A 20376-nucleotide genomic window follows, 5' to 3' on the forward strand; every position below is an offset into this window, starting at 1 on the left:
ATATATACCACATAAATACACCTTTTACAGAGAAAATTTATGCAAGCATGTATAGTAATTCGTTATTCGTAAATTTGTTAACTTCACCTAAAATTTTGTGAAAATTTGTGCAAGTATAATAGTAAAAAAAAAATAATCTCACCATAACTAATCCTATCATAACTTATCCCAACACAACTTATCCAACATAATTAATCGAGTATAACTGGTTTTCAAACTAAGAATTCTTATGACAATAATATGCCAGATTCAAACAAGAAAAATAACTTTAACTAAGTGCCAAATGCACAAGCGATGCATGGATTAAATCTACCAGCAAATTGAAGCTAATTTTTTTTGCCCAATGAAAGTTAAATGGTCGTGTAAAGGAATGAGTTAAATTAAATAGGGTTTATAGGTTTAGTTAATGGATGGGTCATTTATTTAGGGGATCCGAGTAGTTGGATTGGTCTTTTATTAAATTATCTAATAAAGAAAAACCTAAATGATTATCTATTTGAATTGCCAAATCAATGGCTATATTAATGAAAATATTTTAGGTGAGATGATATTTATGTCCTTTTCCAAAAAATAAATGGACTTAATAATCTGAAGTCTAAATATCCAGACCACCATTAAATGAAAACAAAACATTTTCAACCACGGAGCTCACCCGACCCGACCCTATTTAGAAACGCCAGTTAGATTTGAGGGCTTATCACAGAAAACATGCTAGGGTTCTGGAGCCTTCTAGACTCACAGCGCCAACACTCTCTTCCACTGTCGCCGGGGACTATTATTAGTAGCCGATCTGATCGGAAGAAGGTAGTTAGAAAGAATGGCGTTAGCTTTCGATGAATTCGGAAGGCCGTTTATAATACTAAGAGAGCAAGAACAGAAAACCAGATTAAGAGGCCTCGATGCTCAGAAGGCCAACATTTCCGCCGGTAAAGCTGTTGCACGTATTTTGCGTACCTCACTTGGTCCTAAAGGCATGGATAAGATGCTTCAGAGCCCTGACGGCGATGTCACCATCAGTATGTTATGTTCTTCTTCCTCCTTTTTTTTGCTTCTCTTTACTCTTGACTGAAGTTTGATTTACACTTTCTGTTTCATATTAGTTGTCCACTTTCTCCGTTTTTTTTTTGTTTCACCTGGTCTCCTACACCTGTATTGGAGCCCGACTATGTTTGGATCTCGCATTGCAGGGCCTGTTCCGGGAGGCAGCAGTCTCAACATGTTTATATCTAAGGGCTCGAACTCAAAAACTCTAGTGTCCACTTTCTCCTTTACCTAGCCTTTAAGAAATCATAAATAAGATATAAGTTGGTTACAACAACAACAACATACCCAGTGTATTCCCACAAAGTAAGGTCTGGGGAGGGTAAGTATACACAGTCCATACCACTACCTCGAATGAGGTAGAGAAACTATCTCTGATAGACCCTGGCTCAGGACTGAACAATAAAAAGACATAATAAAAACACAAACAAAATGTATTACACCAATAGGTAATAACAGAAACAAGACACCAACATTGTAGTACAAGACACTATGAACAGGAAACTACAAGAGGCACGCATTGCACTTACGACCACTGGCCTGGCTCAAACAAACCACTCCTACCTACTAGCAAGGGCACACTCCCACCTACCAACCCTCTACCCTAATTCACATCCTCCACACTTTCCTAACTAGGCTCATGTCCTCCGCAAGCCGTAACTGCTCCATCTCATGTCTAAATACGATATAAGATGGTTAGTTTTACCAATTTATATAACTCCTTGGGAAAAAACTTTTTGGAACTTATAAGCTTGTTTAGGCTATCAAAAAGCATTAACTGCAGGGGTAAAATGGAAAATTTTAATTAATTTTATCTTGGTTTAGTAAATGGACAATTAATTTGGGACAATCCGAATTTTCCAATTAATTCTTGTTTTTGAAAGTGTTTGACAAGTTTGTAAAGTTTCAAAAGAGTTTTTTAACAAGTAAGTTAGTAGAACTACTCTTCTTATTTATGATTTTTTAAGCTGCGTGTAAAAGGGAGAGTGGAAACCTAATATGGGACGGAGGAAGTACTAATGAGGTGACATATGTTCTTAACAAAATTTGTGGTTGTGATTTGCTTTCTTCAGAAAGTATGTTGATTGTTTGGTATGAAGGAAAATGTTTTGTGCAAACTGTTTCCAGGAATGTTTGGTTGGTGAGCTGATAATAATGCCGGTGAATTGGGTAGTGTTCTGATAAAATCTGTGAGTGTTAGCCATTGATAACAATGTCCAAGTATTAGTTGGGGTAAGTGATACTCAATTAGAGTTGGGGTAGTTGTAAAGGCAAAATGACTTCTGCACGTAAGGAAATAATGTTTCCCTTTTGCTGGAAAATGTATATGTTTTCTTTGGAAAATATTTTTTTGGGAATGGTGAGTTTGATGAGGATGTCTCTAAACGTATTGGAGCAGGTTGGATGAAGTGGAGGCTCGCCTCGGGAGTGTTGTGTGATAAGAAGGTGCTCCTTAAGCTTAAAATCAAATTCTATAGAGTGGCAGTCCGTCCGACTATGTTGTATGGAGCGGAGTGTTGGCCAGCCAAGCACTCCCACATCCAAAAATTGAAGGTGGCGGAAATGAGAATGTTGCGTTGGATGTGTGGGCTTACTAGGGGGGGACAGAGTTAGGAATGAGATTATCCCGGGGAAGGTGGGAGTGGCTTCGGTGAAGGACTAGATGTGTGAAGGATGAGATGGTTTGGGCGTGTGATGAGGAGGGGTGAGGATGTCCAGTTAGTAGGTGTGAGAAGTTAGCTTTGGATGACTTCAGGAGGAGTAGAGGTAGGCCGAAGAAATACTGGAGGGAGGTGATTAGACATAACATGGAGCAGCTTCAGCTTGTTGAGGACATGACCCTATATAGGAAGATGTGGAGGTTGCGGATAAGGGTTGAAGGCTAGTGTGAGTATGTGGGTTGTAGCAAGCAGTCAGGAGAGATCTTGTGTAGCCGGGTTAGTAATTCTAGGACTGTGTTCATAGGTGTCTTTGGTATGTGAGTTTATGTTACTACTAGGTGGGTGTCCTATGTCTTATTTCTTAGTTCCTATTTTATTATTTCGTGTGGCCCTTATTTCTTGTATTCCGTATTTCTCTGATTTCTATTTTATTATTTCTTATACCTTATTTCTCTTATGTCATCCATCCCTTGTTTACTATTCTTTATCTTGAGTCGGGGGTCTATCGGAAACAGCCTCTCTACTTCTTCGGAAATAGCGGTATGGACTGCGTACATCTTACCCTCCCCAGACCCCACTTTGTGGGAATACACTGGGTTGTTTGTTGTTGTTGGAAAATATTTTTCGGTAACAAACATAAGAAGATGACTTCTTCGTGGGAAATATTTTGGCACATTGTATTTGTCACGATGTGAGACACTGTAAAGTGTAGGAGCTTTGGTTCTGTATGGTGTATTTCATTTAGTTGTTGATGCATTACGGATTCTAAGAAATTTTGTCTGTGGTTGCAGTGAATTAGGTTATAAGTTCCTTTATTTTTGTCCAGTAACTAGGCTTATTATAATGTCTGTGTGTACGACTCTACACGGCTCTAGAGTCAAGTTAGGCTCATATAGTTGGATATATCATGGGTTGTTTAAGTTTGTCCATTTCATTTACTCCATTGGATGCTATGTATGACCAGATGAGTGCCTGTAGTAATACTTGGTTTATGGAGGAATTTGGCGGGACTAGTGCATAGCCGGTGTAGATGATCAACTTCGATTGGCGTTGATCCATTTTATTTATGGAAATTGGATTGTTTCTTTTAGGATATGTTTTTAGTTTGTATATATTGTTTGTAATTCTAACTTTACTGAAAATTTTGAACAATTAAGGAAATCATAACTCTATGTCGATTCTTGTACATTTCCATACAACGTTCAAGAGTGAAAGGTAGATTAATATATGATTGAAAGGTCTACTCTAAGAGTGCACTATATTTTGAATATCTCTCTTGTTTTTTTTTTTTTTGGGGGGGGGGGGGGGGGGGGGGGGGGGGGGTATTTAGCTTTGCTGTCTCATTGATGCTTGGCATATAATATTCCGTTGCTACAAATTGTAGCTCTGTTGACCCAGCTTCTGAAGATCTTTTAATCAATGTTCTGGAAAGGAGTTTTTGAGGTGAACCTTGGGGCAATATACAATAATTTTCCTGTGAGGCCTTGCCTTATTTCAAAAGTCTAGCCAATTGAAGCAAGCTTTTGGTTGCATGCAGCTTTCCCTTTTTTCTTCCAGATGTGCCTCTATAACATCATTCGATAGTCTACTTATGTTTGGGAAGAGCAGTAGTTACTTGAACACTTGGTTAAAATTACTATGAGCGTATTCCTTTTGGACTTAACCCCTGCAGACAATCTCATATCTTGTTTTCATGTTTCTAATCTTGGAAATTTCAATTGTCAGCAAATGACGGTGCCACCATTTTGGAGCGGATGGATGTTGACAATCAGATTGGAAAGTTGATGGTTGAGTTGTCACGAAGTCAAGATTATGAAATTGGCGATGGAACCACGGGAGTTGTTGTCATGGCTGGGGCACTTCTAGAAAAAGCTGAGAAGTTGTTAGAATGTGGTATTCATCCTATTCGGATTGCAGAAGGGTATGAAATGGCTTCAAGGATTGCAGTTGAGCATTTGGAGCGTGTAGCACATAAGTTTGAATTCGGTCTGAATGATGTTGAGCCTTTGGTTCAAACTTGCATGACTACTTTGTCATCTAAGATGTAAGTGACAAGTCAGTTTCAGATACTGCATAGAAATTTCTTTGTTATGGAATTGTACTTTATGGTGTCACGTTATGCACTTTATTTGTATAGTTCATGCATTGTATTTGCTGCTTTTGATACTGATTACAATGCTGAAGACCATTCAGCAAACCTTATATTTGTTTTGACATGATTAATTTACTGCAGTGTGAATAGATGCAAGCGTAGCATGGCTGAAATTGCTGTTAAAGCAGTTTTAGCAGTTGCTGACTTAGAGAGGAAGGATATAAACCTGGACTTAATCAAAGTTGAAGGAAAAGTTGGTGGAAAGTTAAGAGGACACAGAGCTAATTTATGGTATTATAGTTGACAAAGATATGAGTCACATCCGCAGATGCCAAAATTGCAATTTTGACATGTCCTTTTGAGCCTCCTAAGCCAAAGATTAAACATTGATACTGTGGAGAAGTTTCAAACTTTACGCAAACAGGAGCAGAAGTATTTTGATGACATGGTTCAGAAATGCAAGGTAAATTTGCTGAATATGTACATGAGATAGAGTTAAAAACCTTTGTTGAAGCTAAACTGTTTTTTAATAAGGGAATTAAAATGGGAGAGTTGGAGTACAATAGCTTGAGACATGTTTCTTGGCCCTTATAGATATATTGGAGTATGTAAAGTCTATGATCAGCTAAAACTAATTGTATCTTCCTTGAATTTCAGATGATAGTGTTGCAAAACTCATTCCCTTCCCTCTCTCACATCTATTATTTTCTTAGCAAAGGAATTTGTTGTTCCCAGCCTATTGTTCTGTATGCTAAAACATAGTTAAGAATGAAATCGAGAAGTATTTATTGTCCTTCTTGCCCCTTGTTGTGTGAGCTTATATAATGTGGTCTGCTTATAATGTAAAATAGTGGAGGCAGTTGGGATACCAACGTATATGTTCACAATTACCACCGTGTCATATATAAGGGAACTTCATTTACAGCTTGTTTGTATGATTGTTACCTGTTGTATTGTATCATGTTGTTACTTCAACTACAATGTTTGTTTTAATTGTTGCTTAAGTTTTATTGTATTGTGTAATTATGGTGTCAATACAACCTATGTACTGTTCTATCTATTTCTCTCTCTCTCTCTATATACACACACACAACAACAACAACAACAACAAACCCAGTGTATTCCCACCTAGTGGGGTCTGGGGGGGTAAGATGTACGCAGTCCATACCTCTACCTCTAAAGAAGTAGAAAGGCTGTTTCCGATAGACCCCCGGCTCAAGGCACGAGATACCACACAAACACATAGTAAAGCACAGTAGCAGATTACATAACATAAATACGTCACCCATAAGTAATATAAAACAGAGGAAAGCAGAGGAAAGCACACAGATTCGTAATAAAACATGGAACACGGAATCATAACAGGAATAAAACCCCCACCAAGTAATTCCCTACACTAGCGACCCAAACTGGCCCTAGTCCTCTGCCCTAATTCGCGTCCTCCAGACCTTCCTATCTAGGGTCATGTCCTCGGTGAGCTGTAACTGCTCCATGTCCCGCCTAATCACCTCCCCCAGTACTTCTTCGGCCTACCCCTACCCCGCCTAAAACCATCCAACGCTAGCCTCTCACACCTACGGATCTGGGCATCCATGCCCCTCCTCTTCACGTGTCCGAACCATCTCAATCGGGCTTTCCGCATCTTGCACTCCACTGAAGTCACACCAGCCTTTTCCCGGATAGTCTCATTCCGAACTCTATCCCCTCTAGTCAGCCCACACATCCAGCGCAACATCCGCATTTCTGCCACCTTCATTTTTTGGATGTGGGAGTTCTTAACTGGCCAACACTCCGCTCCATACAACAAGGCCGGACGGACTACCACCCTGTAGAATTTGCCTTTAAGCTTGGGCGGCACCTTCTTATCACACAGCACCCCCGACGCGAGCTTCCACTTCATCCACCCCGCCCCAATACGGTGCGAGACATCCTCATCAATCTCACCACCTCATTCTCCTGCCTCACGTCATTAAACTTGCATTCCACATACTCTGTCTTGCTTGTGCTCACCCTGAACCCTTTAGACTCAAGGGCTTGCCTCCACACCTCTAATTTGTCATTCACACCCCCTCGAGTCTCATCTATCAGAACTACATCGTCTGCAAAAAGCATACACCACGGCACCTCCCCTTGAATACGCCGCGTCAACACATCCATCACCAACGCAAACAAAAAGGGACTAAGAGTAGATCCCTGGTGTAATCCTGTCAGGACAGTGAAATGCTCTGAGTCTCCTCCCGCCGTCCTCACCTGGGTTTTCGCTCCATCATACATATCCTTAATTGCTCTGATATATGCCAGCGGTACTCCACTCACCTCCAAGCATCTCCAAAGCACCTCCCTGGGGACTTTGTCGTAAGCCTTCTCCAGGTCGATAAACACCATATGCAGATCCTTCTTCCTTTCCCTATACTGTTCCACCAATCTCCGTACCAGGTGGATTGCCTCCGTCGTCGAGCGGCCGGGCATAAATCCGAACTGGTTTTCCGAAATAGACACTATCCGTCTCAGCCTCACCTCGACCACTCTCTCCCAGATCTTCATAGAGTGACTCAATAACTTAATCCCCCTATAGTTATTGCATTTCTGAATGTCCCCCTTATTCTTATAGAGAGGGATCATGGTACTCCACCTCCAAGCCTCGGGTATCTTTGCCGTCCTGAAGATTTCATTAAACAATCCAGTCAACCACCTTACACCAGCCTCTCCAACGAACTTCCAAAACTCCACCGGTATCTCATCCGGCCCCGTCGCCCTACCCCTTCGCATCCTCCGAACAGCCTGTCTAACCTCTTCTACCTTAAAACGTCTACAATAGCTAAAATCCCGACACTCCTCTGTGTGCTCCAGTTCCCCTAACACAACACACACACACAAAAAAAAAAAAAGTTACTGATTTCAATTTTTTGCTGTATCGTATTGTTGAATCTGTTGTTATGTAATGTTAGAAAGTGCCATTTTATGTAACATTCTATTTCATGTGGTAACGGAGTTATTTTATCCTCTACCTCTTATCTTTTTTAATAATGACCTTACATTTCTTTATAATATTGTAATTTTATTTTTCAAATTGCTGGTGCATGACAGTATGTAATGATGGAAAACAATTCAATCTATCCTAACGTTGTATTCATCGAAACAATACAGTTCAATACATTATGCAACAATATGTAACCGTCCAAATGATCTGTTAATGTGATGAGACCTTTGGCGTGTGTTCTTGGGGCCTAGTATTGCATTATTGTGTTTCTACATGTAGTTCATTCTTATCTGGGCTTATTTTCCCTGTATTCTGGTGGTTTGGCTTCCTGGAGCTTCATTTGTCTAACAAGGGTGCCATATCTAACAGGATGTTGGTGCCACCTTAGTTATCTGCCAGTGGGGATTTGATGATGAAGCTAATCACTTATTAATGCATAGAAATTTGCCTGCTGTTAGATGGGCAGGTGGTGTGGAATTGGAGCTGATAGCAATTGCAACGGGTTTGTGTCTACTTGTTGACTATGATGCCTTGCATCTTTCACTGTTTCTGTTGGATCTTCTAATTTGATGTCATTTCTTCTTGGTGTCTGTTCATTTGATTAGGTGGGAGAATAGTTCCAAGGTTTCAAGAGTTGACACCTGAAAAACTGGGCAGGGTACATCCCTTTCCTTCTGCTTTGTTTGTAGACGTACATTATGTATCTATGAAATACCGTGGCCTTATATGTGAAAGTTGTTCAAAAAGGTTTGGTTAGTTTTATTAAAGCTAATAACTCGCTTATCTTAAACTTTATGAATATGTACTGCACTTTTTACCGGTATATTGTTAATGCTAAACATTGCATGAATATATTGTGCAAGTGTTTCTAATTCAGCAATATGTAGGATTACCAGACATCTTATCTTGCCGCGCACTCTATGAGAGCTTCACCATTCCATTAACCTTCTATTATGAAATACACTTGTGGTTTTATAGTTCTCTCTAGTCTCTATTTGCCAAAGATGATATTCTTTTAATTAAGTTCAGGCTGGTATGGTTCGGGAGAAATCTTTCGGTACGACAAAGGATAGAATGATCTACATTGAGCATTGTGCAAATTCAAGAGCAGTAACTATATTTATCCGTGGTGGTAAGTCGATTGCATGCTGAGATGCCTTATTAGTTCATTCTGCTGTTGATTGTAATTGTATTGTTCTTTTGTCTATATTTTAATTGTTGATCATATTGCCTGCTGAAAAGCCTTATTAGTTTATTCTGCTACTATTGCAAATAGCATGTGTTTTTCTTGATATATTGTTTCAATTGTTGATCATACTCACAAGAAATTCACTTAAATTTTGGAGTTCATTTACTTTGCCTGTGCTCTGTCTGTCCATGTTTTATTTGATTGTGACTATTATTTACAATTGAACTCTACAAGTATGTGCTCCCTGAATCCAAATCATGGTACGTCATGTCATGACCTTTCCAATAATTCTTTCTTAATTGCAATTTGCTTTTAATATGACCACCCATACAGTTAACTGCGTAGACTTCTATCTAATAATACCTCAAAATGAAATTGCACTGTAAGGAGACACCAATCCTTACCTTTCTAATCTTACTGACCCAGTGAGGGCTTTCTTGTTTGAAACCTTTTTATTCCTTTAAGGAGAGGTGAGTGACAACTCCAATTTGTGTTGAGTTGAAAAAGTTCGGTCAGTGAGTTTGATTAGGTGTCGACATGGTTCAGATGGTCCAAAGTTTCCTGAAAACTGAGACCAAACCTATTTTTACTTGGAGTTAACCAAACCTAACAAGATGTCTAATACCAATGGCTTCTTATGGGGGTTATTGGTTTGATTTGATTTGGTTTCTCATTAATGAAAATTTTTTCCCTCTAACATTACATTGTGTGTGAATGTGAAAACCATTCCTCATAATAAAATGTTCTTTAGTAATTACTTATCAACCATGATATGCTGTTAAAAATGTACATAACAAACATATATTTGAACCATAAAACATTTTAGTAAAAAAGTACAGAGCATTTTAAATGGTCACTGAATAGCATTTTCTCAGGATGTTACTATTTTCCATAAGCAATAGATGCACATAATCCTTTCATGTTCTTATTAGATGGAGACCATTATTGGGGTATTATTCTTCCACAAGTTTTGAAGTTCATCTAGAAAGAACAAATTTTTAAAATATATCATTAAGCAAAATGATTCCCAACTTATCAAACTTTTTTTCCACTTGACCATATGTTCTGTCATACCAAACTTAGAACATTTCATTTCATGACATATATACGAACAATCAGTTCAATTTTGATGTTCTATGGGTTTTAATTGAAAGAAGATATACAAACAATCAGTTCAATTTTGATTTTCTATGGGTTTTAATTGAAAGAAGCAAAATCAAAACATACCAGTTATAATCTCTATAGTGGGGTTTGGTTGATTGGTTTATTGCCCACCCCCATGCCGTCTTTATCTGTTACTAACTCAGTAGATGGGAACTAAATGCAGAAGGTATATTTTTCTGTCATCTACGTTGGTGCCATTCATTTTGCGTTGAACACATGGTGCAACATGTTTCCTTACCTGTGCAAATTGAGATTTTTTGTGCTAAAAGAGTAACCAGACATTGGACATGACAAGAACTGTTTTATATTATGATGGCTGAACTGATATTTGATCGCTGAACAGGCAACAAGATGATGATAGAGGAGACGAAACGTAGTATCCATGATGCTTTATGCGTTGCTAGAAATCTTATTCGCAACAATTCAATTGTATATGGTGGTGGTTCAGCAGAGATTTCTTGCTCAATTGCTGTGGAAGCAGCTGCTGATGAACACCCAGGAGTTGAACAGGCATAGTTTCTAATTTTTAAAATATTTTTCTGTATCCGTCTTTTGCATTTGTCTTTTGCCGAAGCCTCAATTTCTGTCCCAATGGCACTTGCTGAGAACAGTGGTCTTCAGCCCATTGAAACTCTGTCTGCTGTTGAGGCTCAGCAAATTAAGGTAATTCTGACTTATTAGAGCGATATTAAATTAGTCATATTGAAGAGTCATCCTGACGTCTCCAGCTGTTTGAATGTTAGAAAAGGAAAAGATACAGACCCACTTCTGGCTGTCATTTGTGTGTCCAATTTTTTTCCCTGAAAAAATACTCATTTAACTTTAAATCTTATTATATGCAGGAGAATAATCCCTGCTGTGGAATAGATTGTAATGATGTTGGCACAAATGACATGCGTGAACAAAATGTCTTCGAGACTCTAATTGGGAAGCAACAACAGCTTTTGCTTGCAACTCAGGTTGTCAAGATGATCCCAAAGATTGATGATGTGATTACTCCGTCCGAGTATTGATGTTGAGTATGGAAATGCAAAATTTTCTCTGCGTTAGAGAAGATGGACGTTTTACTTCTGGTTCTGCAAATCAGAAGTCTTGGTGGGTGAAACTTCCACAATCCTTATGCTTTGGGTTCTATATTTTTCTATTTAAGTACAGTTTGGTTGGTTGATGAATGTCCTGTCGGTATGCTCCATGAAAACATTATTTGCTGCTCAGATTTAACCAATGTATCTCTGCTAGAACTAGAAAGCTCAAAACTTATGTTTCTGTGTGCGCTCTTATCTGAACTTAGCACATTCATGGTGTAACCCTTAGTTTATGCGCAGCGGTTTAGCAATTAAATTGAAAGGATTTTGCACTTGTGTGGCAACGAATGTTCTGGTAATGTTTGATTATTTGGTTATTACTACCATGGAGGAGTATTTAGATACTACCGGACTATTTCTCTGAATGACTTTAAAATGTAACGGAACCAAGAATATTTGAGAGACCATATCAAGTGCATTGTGCTGTTGATGGTTGACTTGCTCATAAAGTTGAAAACGTGAAATTATGTTAATCTCTTTAATATATAGGAGTTATCATGATAATCAACTGAACCTTTGGTGTGTGGATAGTCTTGTAGATTTTGTTTCTCATAATTTGATGTTGAACTTGATTTAGCTCTTAGGTCTCTGGTTCGGTCACTAGACTCTAGTGGCAAGAGTGATGTGCGTGAGTTGAATATGTCGATGTTCGAAGTCTGCCACAAACAAAATTATGATGCTCTCTTCATTATAGAGTAAAGGCAAAAATGGTTTGATGGATTCTTGTATTGTGTTCGTTTTGTAATGTGGATATTCTTATTTACATGTTTGTCATTTGTCCTGTCATTTTTAAATATTACATTAAATTTCACGTTATTTTTTAATGCCACATAATAAATTAAATATTAAAATAAAAATAAAAAAATTAAATAAAAACATATATATATATATATATATATATATATATATATATATATATATATATATTGCCGCCTCTTTCTTCTACTTCTCAGGTTTAGCAAAGTGAGCATCTCTTTCTTTAATTCTCATTTTGTATTGATCTTTTTGACAGTGAGTCACCCACAAGAACAATACTTTGAACATTTTTCAGAGTAGGATTGCCATTTTCCTTCCTCACTGCCAATTCATCACAAGTATTGTTTAAAAACTTCTTTTGTTGCTCAAGTCTTGAATTTTCCATGCTACATTCCTTCAAAACAGTGTCAAAATTCATGTTACTTTGATCTTTGCTCACTACATTGCATTGAAGACTGTTTTCCCCCAATTTGACTTTATTATTTGCTCTAAAGGAGAAATTCGAAGCACTATGTCCTTCATTGTTGGAAGATTTTTGAGGGCTTTCATTCCCAAGGTCGTCTGGAACATTTTCCAGTTGACAATTTCGGTTTTGGATGACCGGAGCTCTGTTGACGAAAAGTTGCTCATGAGGAACCCTAATTTGCAAATTCGATGGACTATGATGCAAATCAGTTGGGTTTTTTTGTGCTAATAAATTGTTGGTAGGATTATGAACAAAATTTTCAACTCAATTAAATTTTCAACAACTCCGTCGGCGGCAACGTCTTGGCAAAAACTTAAAGAAAGAGATGTTCACCACTGACAAAAGCTTCATGTTTTTGTTTCTTTCCTTCGATTTACTCTAAAAAAAAGGAATTAATTGAGAAATCAGCCATGGGAAAGAGAGTTGTTGCATTGGTTGTTTTGGTAGATTTTGTGGGGGTTGGGGTGGTTAATTGAGGAGTTCTTGAAGTGGGTTTAAGGAGTTTTTGTTGTTTCTTTGGTGTTGGTGAATCTGGTTCTTCAATTATGATTGCCATTGTAGAGCTAATAGATAGCAACAAGAAGATTATTTTTGAAGAAAACCTACTAATTCTTCTTTTCTCTCACTCTGAAAACCCTAATTGATAAATTGGTCGGAGTTTAACGGCTAAAACAATGTGATTTTGGAGAATAATGGGAGCAACGGTGGGAGAAGCGGTGGCAGTTGGGTTGGAGAAAGAGTCGAGATTAGTTGGGGACTACAAGGGTGGGGCGTGGGGACTTTCTTTTTACTTTTTTTTTTATAATTATTTTAATATAAAATTGATCAAAAAGTATCCTCACTCGCACCCTAGGCGCGTGTAGTCAGTCATTTTGATGCCACATAGGTCTGGTCAACGGTCAATGTGTTTAAAATGTTGTTTTTTAATGGGTTCAAAGGGTCCAGATGACAAACATGTAAGTAGAAATGTCCATATTACAAAACAAACATAGTACAAGGATTCATCGAACCATTTTGCCTAAAGTAAATGGTGTTTCAAATTCAAATTAAGTTTTTATCTTTCAATTTCCCTTTAGTTAAAATAGAAAAAGGATTAAAATACCCTTTGAGGGTGTTTGGTGTGAGGTATATGTTATAATAGTCACAGGATAAAATGGATAGAATGTAGAATTATTTTATCCATGTTTGGTTGGAGGTATTAGTCAGTTAAGGAATTATTTATCCCATCATTTATGTCTTAGTGATGAGATAAGTTATCCATATATGGTGGGATAACTAATTTTGAGATAACTAATTTCGGAATTATCTTGGGATAACTTGTTCCTAACTGAACGACCCCGCAAGTATTGGAATTGGCTCTAAAGTAACCCTCGTTAATCTATTGACTCTAAAATACCTCTCAATCTACCTTTATGGTCCAACTTTACTCTTATCATTAACAGATTTGATTTAAATCTTAATTAATTTTTTTATTTATTAAGTGGAAGCTTTTTATGCGTCGAAAATTAACTTAATTAATAAATGTTATTATCTTTTATCACTAAATTTGGATCCAACTTAAATCTATCTGATCCAACCTATTAAAAACTTGACCTGTAAGAGTATGATTAAGGGTTGATCAAAGAGAAGGTGGTTCTAGATTTATACTTTGAGAAAATGGCCAAAAGCCCCCCAATCTTTACCTCAAATCTCAACTACACACTTATACTTGGCGGGGTCATATTTAAAAATGATATTATTACCTCCCTGAATGCTTACGTGGCAAAGCGAGTATATCTCACTCTACTTGAGAGAGTGAGCAACGAAAATAAAAATTAAAATTTTATTTTCACATTTCTTTTATATCTATATACATTTTTTATTTTTTTTCTTTATTTGTTTTATTTCTTTATCCTCTGCTTCTCTCCATTTTCATAGTCCTTCACCATCTTCATCTTCCTCATTCAAATCTCCATCTTTATTTTTTTATCTCCATTTTCATTTATACCGCAAATTCAATACTTTTCTCACCATTAATTTTTCAATTATCATTTTTAGACCCACTAATTTTTTCTTTTTGTGAAGAAGGATAAATAACCTCAAGTGTTTCCGTCGGAATGGCTTCACAGCCGCCGGTGAAGCTTTTCCGGCCACTAAATTAGTTTCAAAATGAACATACCAGTGATACGCACCAACCTCATAAACAATTACACACATATTCATCTCACAATTCTCAGAAATTTGAAAAGATTAAAGTGGTCCTTAGAGTAATTTCTGATGAAAAGTGAAAATTAGTTCAGAAAATTATGTCTCATAAGAATTCCGGATCGAGTGAAACGATTTCAAACCATGAAATCAATATTACATCTCAAAATCAATATTCATATTTAAGCATTTTTTGCACTGTTTCAGTATCAAGATTGATTTTTGAGTTGTGGGTTTCTTGATTTTGTTTGTTTTAGCATCAAGATTGAATTTTGAGTTGTGAGTTTGTTGAAATTGTTGAATTTTGAGTTATGGGATTTGTTGGAATTGTCTGTTTTAGCACAAGAATAAATTTTGAGTTGTGGCATCTTTTGGGTTTATTAGCAATGATGAGATAAATGTTGAAGAAGTATCGAAGAAAATGGGACAGGGTGATTTTGTGAGGGATAGTGAGTTGTCTGGTGGAATTTTATTGAGGGTTAATTGAAGGTAGATGAAGTCGTCATCTTCTTTTGAATCTTTATGTAAGAGTGAATTGAGGTACATGCTGCAAATGCCCTTTTGAATCTTTATGCTAAATGTGGGAATGTGATAGAGGCAGAGCAAGTTTTTGATAAATTGGATGATGATAGTGTAGTGTCTTAGACATCTTTAATTGTAGGTTTGGCTGGCAATGGTTTTGATTCTATAGATTGAAGTAGGATAAAAATTAAAAATGATAAAAAAATAAGAAAAAAGTAGGATAAAAATAATTTTTTATATATAAAAAATAACAATATTATTGGCATAAGTTGATAGGCGCGTGCATTTCACCCAATTGTACAGATATGGGTATGAGTTTTTAGAGGGGCATATATTCTATTTTTAAATAGTTTAGGGGGGTCATAGGACCCCCGCAAAGTATAAGTGTGTATTTGAGATTTGAGGTAAAGGTTGGGGAGGCTTTTGACCATTTTCTCTTTATACTTTTCCAGTAGAGAAGTATTTTCATGTTTGATTGGAACTCTGTAAGAGTATGTTTGAAGGTTGATCAAAAAAAGTTTTAGGGTTAAATTTTGAGATAGAAGACTACACTAGAAAGAGATAAAAGGAGAAAAACAACCAATACAATATTCTCTAGCCAAGTTCATTCATCAATAAGATATTTTTTTATCGATTTTCATCCTTAACGATTTAATTTTTGATTTAGTCGGTAATAAAATACTCATAAAATAGAAATAATAGCAACTAACATGAAAAAAAATTGAATCTTAGTTGTAGTCAAAATTTTACATGATGTGTTTTAATTTACAAGATTTTTCAAACTTGAACTGAATGTTAGTTCAAGAAATTGAATTGGTTTGTTAGTTTGTAGAAATTAAAGATAAATTAATAGAAATATATAATGTGTGTGTACAAGCATATATATATATATATATATATATATATATATATATATATATATGTATTATTATTATTATTTTGTGAAATTTAACACTGCAAGACCAATGTCATGTTAGCTGCTATTATTTTTTATTTTGTGAGCATTCTTATTGATGTCATGTTAGTTACTAAACATTGTAAATCATGGCGTCAAATTGATATTTATGTTATAAGCATTTTCTTATTGGTTAAATTGAAAATCGAATCGTTAAGGATCAATACAGATAAATCAATAAAAATATCTTATTAATTGATTGTTGGTTTAGCATATAAAAAAATAAAAAATCAATAAATCGAATCGAGATTACATAAAGTCAACCCGAACCAACCGACTAATTACTAGATTAAACTGCGATTTTAACCCAATGAGGTTTAAACAAAAAAGTTGTTCTAAATAAGCACTAAGCATTTAAATTCATCCTTGAGCATTAATCTGTTATGATTAATATTGTGCCAACGTCTACCATACATTGAAAAGGAGAAATCAAGAGGGACTTTAGGGGGTTCGTGGTCAGTTTTGAATCTAATCGAGAGGGTTGTCTGACTCAACCCTAAATGGATTCATAGAGTTTAATACATTTTGAATTAGTAGGTTGGGTCCGTTTCTTTTTAATAGGTTGGGTTTAACTTGGTTCTGGGTTTGGTTATGAGGGTAATAACATTTTATTTAAAATTATAAGTGTAATAACATTTTAATTAATTTAATTTTCAATCAATAGAAAGCTTTCACGTAATAAATGAATTTTTAATCAAGGTTTAAAATTAGGTTCGTTAGTGGTAATGGTGAAGTTGGGCATAAAGGTTGATGAAGGGGTATTTTAGAGCCAATAGATTAAGGAAAGGTATTTGGAATCAATTTCAATACTTGAAAGGTGTTTTAGGTCCTTTTCCGTAATTTAAATAAAAGTGCTTTACAGAATCAAGAAACCTAGATCTTCTCAAAGGTATTTATTAAGGTAAGTTAATAAAAATACTTTCTCCGTTCATTTTACTTGTCTAGCATTGACTTAGCACATCAGGAAATCTTTTTTTTTTTTCGATGTGAATATGAACGACATAGGAGAAGCCGTCTTTTAGGAACATTTTACTATATTGCCTTTTTTAATTTAATAAATTTAATGTCTTGAGAAATACATTGGGAAATTATTATGGTCAATAAAAAAGGTAATAGGATTTAAGTGATACCCCTCCATTTTAAAATAATTAAGCATCTTTCTAAAAATATTTTTTAATTTATTTATCCCTTTTATGAAATCAAGAGAATATTATTATATTCTTCCAATACGACACTTATAATTAAATGACTAAATAAAGTGTATATACTCAAATTTATATTTTTAAAATATAATTAATAAGATTAATTTGATAAAATAAATCTGTAATAATTTTTTTAAGAATGTGTCAAGTCAACAAAGATCAATTATTTTGAACTGAAGGGAGCACATTATCTCTTCATTTTCGAAATGTACAAGTAAAAGTGTACAATCTAGTTTGAGTGCAACAGACGGAGATATTTTACTTTTTAAGAATGAATAATTTTTTATGGTATGTGTCCAAATAAAAAACATACTACTTATTTTGAGGGAGGTAGTTCTTGAGTGGAGCACAGAATAAAGGGGCGAAGTATTATGGACCAATTTCATAAATTCAGTCTGTTTAGTATATTTTCTCCAGTTCAAAATAAATAAATTTTTGCCTCAAAGTACACCTATTAAGAAAAAGAAATTAGAGCATAAATTAAATTTTATTTTTTATTTTTATCCTTTTAAATATTATGAAACTACTTTTGAGATTTTAGCCATAGTAAAATAAAGTCAATTAAGTCTCTTGGAACTCATAACCTAGAAAATATAAATGAAGGATAAAATTGAAAGAAATTTCTAACATGTCTCTTGAGTAACGAATAATTACTTATTTAGAACATTGAACAATAGCTTAAAAATTCATTTATTTTGGACTTGAGGAAGTATCTAATTACAATCCATCTCGACTGTTTTCACATTTACAAAAAATCTTGAATTTTGAATTCTAGAGATAAATAAGTTAGGTGTAATATATCACATTATGATACATAAGTATCAAACTAATCGACTGATACATAAGTACCGATACATATTCTTATGTGTTAATATCATAGAGATACGTTCAAATACAAAATTCTAATATATACACAAAAGCATTCTAATACATGATCTTTGTCAGATTTTCAACTACAAACATCTTTCTTATATATCTGTAACCTAATATTTAGTAAGATACATAACTTTTATATATATTTGATAGAGGATCGCGTGATGTATCTTTTTATCATTTTCGGTTAGATACATCATGCTTATTTATTTCGAACTCTCTTAATAGATATATCATTCTTATGTATCCCTATTAACATCATCATCTTCAACCTCCATTGACGAATCTCTAAACTCCCTACGTAGGAGGTAGTGTTTGAATGGAGCACAGAATAAAGGACCGAAGTATCATGGACAAATTTTATAAATCCCGACTGTTTAGTACCAAATTACAATTCATCCTGGCTGTTTTCATATTTACAAAAAAATTTAAATTTTGGATTCTCATGATACATAAGTCAGGTGTCGACACATCACAATATGATATATATGTATGGAACTAATCAATTTATACATAAGTATCGATACATCTCTTATGTGGTAATATCACAAAGATACATTCAGATACATAATTTTATGTATCAGTTGTACAACAAGTATTTGATACATGATTTTAGTCAGATTTTCAACTAAAGATATCTTTCTTATGTATGTGTAACCTAATATTCAGTAAGATATATTGCTTTTGTACATATGGTGAAGGATCAAGTGATGTATCGTTTTGTCCTTTTCAATTAAATACATCATTCTTATATATCTCCAAACTCTTTTTACATATGGTGAAGGATCACATGATGTATCGTTTTGTCCTTTTCAATTAAATACATCATTCTTATATATCTCCAAACTCTTTTTATAGATACATCATTCTTATATATCTCCATTAACATCATCATTTTCAACCTCTATTGATGAATCTCTCAACTCCCTATATAGAAGGTAGTGTTTAAGCAGAGCACAAAATAAAAGGATGAAGTATTATAGGCAAATTTTATAAATTTTGATTGTTTAGTACCTAATTACAACCCATCCCGTCTGTTTTCATATTTATAAAAAAATTTGAATTTTGAATTCTTGTGATACATAATTCATGCACCGACACATCACAATATGATACACAAGTATCGAATTAATTGATTGATATATATATGTATCAATACATAACTCTTATGTGTTAATATCACAAGATAAATTCATGTACATAAGTCTTATGTATCAATTGCACAAAAAGTATTTTGATACATGATTTTTATTAAATTTTCAACTAAAGAGATCTTTCTTATGTATCTTTAATCTAATATTTAGTAAGATACATAACTTTTGTACATTTGGTAGAGGGCCGTATGATGTATTTTTTGTACTTTTTACTTATATACATCATTCTTATGTATCTCCAAACTCTCTTAATAGATACATAATTCTTATATATCTCCATTAACATCATCATATTCAATCTCCATTGACGAATCTCTGAACTCCCTACGTAGGAGGTAGTTTTTAAGTGGAGCATAGAATAAAGAGGCGAAGTATTATGGGCAAATTTCATAAATCCTGACTGTTTAGTACCTAAGTACAATCCATCCTAACGGTTTTCATATTTACAAGAAAAATTCAAATTTTGAATTCTCGTGATACATAAGTCAGATGCCGATACATCACAATATGATATATAAGTATCGAACTAATCAACTAAGAAATATGTATCGACACATAACTCTTATGTTTTAATATCACAAAGATACATTCAAATAAATTTTATGTATCAGTTGCATAGAAAGTATTTCGATACATGGTTTTTGTCAAATTTTCAACTAAAGATACTTTCTTATGTATTGGTAACCTAACATTCAGTAAGGTATATTGCTTTTGTACATATGGTGGAGGATCACGTGATGTATATTTTTGTCCTTTTCAATTAGATACATCATTCTTACATATCTCCGAACTCTTTTTATAGATACATCATTCCTATGTTTCTCCATTAATATCATCATCTTCAACCTCAATTGACAAATCTCTAAACTCCCTAGATAGAAGGTAGTGTTTAAGCGGAGCACAAAACAAAAGGGCGAGTATTATGGCAAATTTTATAAGTTCCAATTGTCTAGTACCTAATTACAACTCATCCCGATTCTTTTGATATTTATAAAAAAATTGAATTTTGAATTCTCGTGATACATAAGTCATGTGTCTATATCACAATATGA

General features: G+C 34.9%; 1 pseudogene; it reads left to right on the plus strand.

Moving 5' to 3' along the window:
• The first annotated feature begins 685 nt into the window (after window positions 1-685).
• Window positions 686-11555, plus strand: LOC107848142 (annotated as a pseudogene).
• The last annotated feature ends 8821 nt before the right edge of the window (window positions 11556-20376 follow it).

Source organism: Capsicum annuum, chromosome 11 (genome assembly GCF_002878395.1).
Source record: "Capsicum annuum cultivar UCD-10X-F1 chromosome 11, UCD10Xv1.1, whole genome shotgun sequence".
In the NCBI taxonomy this organism is placed as follows: domain Eukaryota; kingdom Viridiplantae; phylum Streptophyta; class Magnoliopsida; order Solanales; family Solanaceae; genus Capsicum; species Capsicum annuum.